The sequence below is a fragment of the Camarhynchus parvulus genome, chromosome 1 (genome assembly GCF_901933205.1).
Source record: "Camarhynchus parvulus chromosome 1, STF_HiC, whole genome shotgun sequence".
In the NCBI taxonomy this organism is placed as follows: Eukaryota; Metazoa; Chordata; class Aves; order Passeriformes; family Thraupidae; genus Camarhynchus; species Camarhynchus parvulus.
Window position 1 is genome coordinate 110,385,330 of NC_044571.1, and position 7,592 is coordinate 110,392,921.

Below are 7,592 nucleotides of genomic sequence, written 5' to 3' on the forward strand. Positions count from 1 at the left end.
CCTTGGGCTGTGCTGCTGGAGCACTGAGAGCAGGGCAGGGCAGGGAAGGACTCTCTCCTTTTAGGAACCGGTGTCCGACAGCGAGCTCTGCTCTCTCTGAAGCACCTCCACAGGGACCAAATCCCTGTCTGCAGGGCACTCAGAAGGACACCTCCACAGGGACCAAATCCCTGTCTGCAGGGCACTCAGAAGGACACCAGAGGGTGCCTGCTAAGGCACGAACAGCGGTGTGCAGACAGAACTCCTTCAGTCGTCTTTTCTAACAACTTTTTGTGGGATAGATAGGAACTGGGGCTGGCCAAAAGGTGGATGTCCTTTCAGCTCAGGGTAGGTAGAAATGCCACCATTAGCCATCAGTCAGCACTTTCTTTTCAGTCAGGGAGTCCCCTGGGACCAATGATATTTTAAAAGCATAACAGTGAAAAAGCAGAAGCAAAGCCTGCGGCATTTCCGAGTTGGGAAAGATTTACATATTCTCAAATGAACTCCTGAGACTCCCAATGGTGGTGCCCCTCCAAAGGGGACAGAACAGCTACAATTAAACATAAAGTTAATCTGTTTCACAACAAAACTGACCTCCTTCTGCCATGTGAACAGACTTCACTGCATCCAGCACACCTGGCTTGGCACCCTGTGGAAGACACCACATCCACACGTGCACAGCATTTACACTGGGGAACACATGCTTAAAAGGAAGGAGAAACCTTCAGCCTGGAGAAGAGAAGGTTCCAGGGAGACCTTGGAGCAGCCTTCCAGTGCTTAAAAGGAGCCTTGAAGAAGGCTGGAGAGGGGCTTTTCACAAGGACATGTAGCAACAGGACAAGGGAGAATGGCCTCAAGCTGAAGGAGGGAAGGTTTAGATCAGATATTAGGAAGAAAGGATTTATTGTGAGGGAGATGAGGTGCTGGCTCAGGTTGCCCAGGGAAGTTGTGGATGCCCCAGCCCTGAAAGTGTCCAGGGCCAGTTTGGGTAGGACTCTGAGCCACCTGCTCTAGTGGAAGTGTCCGTGGCAGGGAGGTTAAAACAAATTAAGCTTTAAGATCCTTTCCAACACAAACTCTCTAATTCCATGAGAATTTCTCTGAATGTGGAAATTCTCCCCCTGCCTGGCATGACCTTGAGATGCAGCCAGACAACAAACTCATAATGATCTCATGCCTTCCCCATGCAAGCAGAGGGGATCTGGCTCGCCTTTCCCTTCCAATCCCACATGTTCCCCTTTGCAGGGCTCTCCAGAGTCTGGCTCAATATACCAGTCTTAAAAAAAAAGAAAAAAAGGAAACTTTCTGCTACGCTGGAAGGTGAAGTAGATAGTCCAGGGATCAGACATATGCAAAGAAGAGGAGGATCACACAGCCAGAGAGGAGCAGGATTGCATCTCTTGGTGGCAATGACCTGTTTGTACCCCTCAGCTGTGACTCCTGCTTGCATCCGTCCCCTTTCAGGGCGCACAGCATGGGTGTAAAAGCAAACTGGCTCTGAAAAAAGCTAACTCACCACAAGAGAGGCAGAGGGATAGCATCAGTCATTTATATCAGATTAATTACCCCCATTAAACCACACTTGGAACTCAGAATCAAGGCAGTGATGAGCAGGAAAGGTGAGAGTGCCTAAGGGTGGCATCTTCTGCTGCTAATCTACCACAATTAAGAAAAGTGCCCACTCCAAACTTTGCATGTTTAAATGCAGGAATGTCCAACAGGCACACAGCAACAAGGATACAAATGTCTTAGTGATCCAAGAAATGCAAAAGAGCTGCTGCAGTCAGAGCAACACGAGGTCACTGCAGCTATCTGGGTTCATTCCGATCTAACTGGAAAAAGGAAATGATGTGGGTGAAAGGAACATTTGACCCATAGCCTTACAAACTGGGCATTTAGGCTTTTAACTCTATTTCGTGTGTAAAAATGTAGCTTGTCTAAGTTGAATTTTCTGTGTTTTTTTTCCTAAGGAATTCTTTCCTCTAAGAAGCACTCAACAGAAGAAGTAAAACAGTCTTTAGAAGCAAAGAGCAGCAGGCTTCAGCTGGGTTTCTGTTTCTCCAGACAAGCTCTTGCAGCAGGTTTCACTCTGGACAGACTGACAGACAGAAAAAGGAGCTCCTTAGATCCGCTGCCCTTGGTTTCGCAAGACTTTTTTTTCCCACATGTCTGGAACAGGAGACAGAAACTCATCCGAAAAAAGAAATTAAAACAACAGCTGAAGGCATGAAGAGGAATAAGTCAGAAACTCAATTTGCATCCGCTGATCAAGTGGGCAAATGCGGTAGGTAAAGAAAAATTTCTGCCATCTCCACTGTGAAATTTGCCCCAGCACAGCCCATACCAGAGCTGGCACGGAAATCAGACACCAAGCACCTAAAGCTCATGGCTAGACACTTCAATATTTGGGGGTGGCCACAAAACAGGGAATCTTTCTCAGCGCTCATCGTGTCTTTCTGAAACCCAGCTCCATTCCCAGCTCTTTGCTGGGAGTAACAGCAGGGAAGGGGATTCCCAGAATGAGTTACTCGTGGGCCTCTGCTGGCTGACAGAAGTGGATATTCCCCCTCCTTTCCCAACTCTCCAGTAATTTAGAAAAGCTGTAGGGAATTTTCTTCAAAACTTCTCAAAAAATTTCACCCCTGGGAAGAAACCAAGAGCTAAGTGGTCCCCAGCTGGAAGAAAAGACTCCAGGGAAGTTTAAAAATACTCCATGGACATAAAGCTGGGCTTGCTGGGTCCCTGCAGTCAGTGCCTGTGGTTTGTTTGCACACAGGGCAGGGAAAGGTCACACTGAGTGACTTCAAGATATATTTTTCTAGGATAACAAACTGGGACTGAGAAACCCTACAACGTGTAGGTAGGTGTGAAGGTGCAATGGCAGGACAAAACCAAGCCCGTGGGGATACCAGCAGTGCATTCAGATCATAAATAAAAGTGTTTGTGCTGTAACCAAGGCTGTTTTGCCACTTTGTGCTGAGGCAAAGGGGTGTTGTTCGTGGACATCAGTGTCTCCAGCACCAGATGACATCCCAGAAGCAGCTCTAAATTACACTGGCATTTCAGTGGGGCACCTCAGGTGAATATCAGAGTAGCAAAATTCAATTCAAAGGAAAATAAATGGATCTACATCGCTTGCACGTACATGAAATTCCTATGAAAGACAACTTTAAATCAACCTTCAACCTTTCCAATGAAAGACAGCCTTCAAATCCCTTTTAATTAAGCCCCCCATTAATGCCTTCCACTGCTATGACATGAAAATTCAGCCTGGCATCCTCTCTGTTACTATTTCACTCACACTGGCTTTACAGAGAGCACCTGTTTCCATCCTAGAATGCCACCTGACCTTTTGCAGTGCTAAATCAGAGAGGTGTGCCAGCATCAGCACACCTGGGCCAAACCAAGGACACGGGCTCTGGGAGCCAGCCCTGACTGTGCCTTGATGTGGTCATGAGCAATCCCATGTGGGGTCAGTCCTGTAAAATGTGTAATGTCCTGTAAAATGTCCTGTAAATGTGGTGACTCACTCAGAATTGTGTGGAAAGTCACTGCCAGGCTGGTGGCAGACACCCAGGGCTCCACTGTTTTGCCACATCAAGGTCAGAACTCGGTCCTTGTGGTCCCTGTGGGCAGCCTGGAGAAGGCATCACCCAGCACAGCTTTTAAAACCCAGTCTTAGTGGGTACTGCACCACGTATTTTCCAGGAGCACTGAGGCAGGAATGCTGATCTTCGGAGAGAAAGGGTTCAGAGTGTGTGTGAGTGCATACAGAGGGGTAAATAAGTGCATCGGCCACATTATCAGTCTGCCAAGCACCTGCTCCTGAGGCACCAGGACTTCCACTGACTTGTTGCTTGAGAAGCATCTAAAAACTGTGCCCCAAAAGCAAAACTAGAAGAACAATTAGTTTTCTTATCAAACTCCTATTTCTAGTAGTGGATATTAGCATGCATCAAACTATACATCCTTGCATCAAACTATACATCCAACTCTACATCCTCAAACCAAGGAACCAGAATAATTTTCAGAGAAATTACATGACTGGCAAATTACCATATTATTGTAATTACATAATTAACATACCACAAGCTCTTAAAGTACTGTGAGAGAAACAGTTCTGCTCATGATAGATTGTCTGCCTGATGCAAATACAAGCAAAATATATTTGTGCTTGACAGATGCTTTGCAAGCACAGAAGCAGGGGAAGGAGTGAGGGCACTACAGAAGAGCAGAGGTCTCAGAGCAACATTTGAGGTCATTGCTTTCTTTACAAGTGAGCTCTGCAATTCACTCCCAGCTAAATTCTCCAAGTTTTATCTTAAAATTCTGAGGCTGAAACTCAAAATGAAGCCTGGCATCAAATACCTCCCAGTTTCACAGTAGGAGCATGAAAAGCTCCTCATTTTGCATCGCTTGATTTTAACGAAAGCCCCAGTTCAGCCCAGGTTTGCTCTGGAGTATCCTTAGCTGGAATGAAACACTAAAATGCCACTAAGCACAACTTATTTTGCATCCACAACGAACTCCAGCTCAGAAGTGAATTTTGTGTGGTTTCCAGGTTAACATTTCACACATCTGAGAAGACTCATCCGAAGCCTTTTGAGGCGAGGAGTGATCTCTGTGAGCTTTATGGCAAATCCTCAGAAAAGGACAAGGGACAGCCCAGGCAGGACTTCAGTGGGGATTTGTGCCATTGGAGAAAGAATTCTGCTCTGTGCTGAGCCGCCCAGGAGGTGCAGAGCTGAGCTGCCACCTTTGCCAATCTTTTCCACCATGCACCCACTTTGAACTCCCCCAAAAAGCTGCGGAAACCACGCCGCCACTGAAACCGAAGCCCAAGGGCTGTGCCATGTGCTCCCCACAGACATCAGCTGACCAAAAATACCCTCATCTCTCTCACCCTGGCTGGGATGGGAGATCACCATGCCCGTCTGGGAGCCAGCAGCCTGGTGCAATGGCCTGGGAAGCTGAGAGCTGAAGGCTCCTCAGTGAACTGCCAGCTGCCCCAAACCCTGGGCTCAGCCCTGGCAGAAGGCACCAGGAGTGTCCTGAGGGCCACCATCCCCTGTTGACCATCCCATGGGTGCTGCTGCTGGCTCCCAGCCCCTTCCCACACTCCCATCCTGGCTCCTGCTTACCTATCCCAAGGCAGAGCAGCACAAAGAGCCCGAGCCCCAGGCACGTCCTCAATGCTGGTGGGGAGGTGGGCAGGCACATCATCTTCCTGCAGCTCCTGGGCTGGGAGGAGAGAGGAATAAGGTTAGAGGAAGGGAGCCTGAGGAGTCACAGCCCCCTCCTCTGTGTCCCTCTCCTTCCTGCCTGCTGCCACGGCCAAAAACCGCGAGCACAAGCCCAGCATTTCCCTTCCCTGGTACCTGGCGTTTCCCTGGTGGAGCAGCACCGAGGCCAGCCCTGAGCAGGGAGGATGCAGGGGGCTCAGTGCCAGGCCATGGGGGCCTGGCTGCTGTCACAGGCTGCTGAAACACTCCCCAGCAGGGTGCAGGGGGAAGTTGTAGTGCTGGGAGGCTGCTCAGCTTCATAAGTCACCTCACACCACCCACGACTTCCTCACGGGGCGTGCGCCGCCCTCGTCACCCCCGCGGGCACGGGGCTGCTCCATCCCTTGGGATGCTCTGGGTGCTCCTGCAGCCAGGAGGGGGCCTGGCAGAAGGACCCTGCCTGTCAGTGCAAGGGTCAGGCAGTGCTGGGGGCTTTGGAGGTTAAAATGCAGCTAAGCGAAGCCCTGATGGTGCTCTGGGAATAGCTGCATACAATTGTGATTGAAATTAAACACAAAGCCTGCACCACCATTTCAGGCCCAGCAGGATGTAATCCATCAAGGAGTGGATTTGCCCAAGAAAATTGGGCTGCATGTGATGGGTGTCATGGCTGAGCACCTGGAGAGGGAGTAGGATGTGACAGCAGGGCCAAATGTGGATGGTGGTGGTGTCACCAGAGAGCACCCAACGCCCTGTGGAAGTGGAGGCAGCACTTGCATTCCCAACATTGTGTCCTGCCTTCTCCAGAAGGCACCCACTGCTCACCCAAGGGCACAAGGGCACAGGCATGGACAATCCCTGTAAACAATCCCTGCTTTGAAGCCTGGAAGGGCAGAGCCATCACCAACCCAAGCCAGCCCAGAGCAAATCCTGGGCAGAAAACCAAACCACTTAGTAAATAAGAGCCCAAGGGAGTAAATGTATGCTAAGTGATGTAGATTTGTACAGATGCTGCACACCCTCCTGCAAAATAAATAAGCTCTGGAATAGTGCAAGCAGTTATAGTGTAAGGGGTTTTATTTAGCTGTAATAATCACAGCAAGAGGGTTGCACACCAATGACAACCGGGTATTCTTCAAGGAGAAAAAAAGTGGAAATACAAATCAAGAGTAAAATAATTTATTTAAATGCAGACTTCTGGTTTGCTGGTTTAAATTATTTTGATTTAAATGAAATGCATCCTTTTTATCAGAAACGATTTGCTGCTACATTGCTCCAGTTTTTCTTCAGTGCAGGTTCCTTGAATTAGATAGATTAGATGGACTGGGTTGAATTACAAATCAGACTTTTATTTTGACATAATTAAAACGGTGGTATTCTGTAGAGAAATCAAATACAGGTTATAAGATTTCTGTAGAGAGAAAATCATTGTACATGAAATGGCTGAGAGGAATCTGTTATTGAGTCAGACTGGCTCCTTCTCCATCGCAGGGTTTTGAGTGCCTGTGTTTTGTGTTTTGGGCTATGATCTAATTCCTGTACATTTGTACTCCATCCATGCATTTTCCCCCAGCATGTTTGCAAATGCAGATGACAGCAGCACCATGTGTTTACGTAGAAGGGTTTCCATGGTGCTCAGAGAAGAAGAAAGTATCATCAATAGAGCCAGCCACACAGAGCTTCCCTACAGCTCCAGCTCCCAGGCAGGGACGGCCTCTCTGTGAGTCAGATGGAATAAACTTTCTCCTGCTAGTCTAATCATGAATCCTTATCATTACAGAGTGACTGCCAACCCTGCTACAGCTGTACGGTTCATCACCTCACTTTCCATTTTAAATTCAAGCCTTTTTTAAATACAGATTTATGGCATTAGCATATTACAACTAGAAGGAAACTCCAGCCTGTTACGCTTGTGTCTGCATTTCTTCCTCAGGACTCAACCCTGCTTTTGGATGAGCAGTCCCAGGGAAAGTAACTGAGCTCGTCAGCTGCCAGAGTGTAGTAAGGAAATACCACAACCCCTTATCACACACAGAAGAGCCTGGACCAGCTAAAGCTGCCGAAATTTTAGATAGACAGCTGAACTCAAGGGTGTTATTTTCACTCAGGGCTCCTTCTCTTTTCCTAGGTATTACAATTCTTGGTACCTTCTCCTCTGGAGATTTTCCCTGATTGCAAAGAGACTGAAGTAACAGAGAGAGAGGAGCAGTCAAGTGCTTTGCTCTGCTTTGATCAGAGGCAGAAGTGGTAATTTTTCCATCACTTAAAGCTTCCCTAAGCACATATCATATCCTTGATTCATGAAATCCATCAGTTCAAGGGAAGAGGTGTTATGCATCTTTAGGATGTTAGCAAAGCTGAAGGACTCATACATACTGAAGTCAGAGA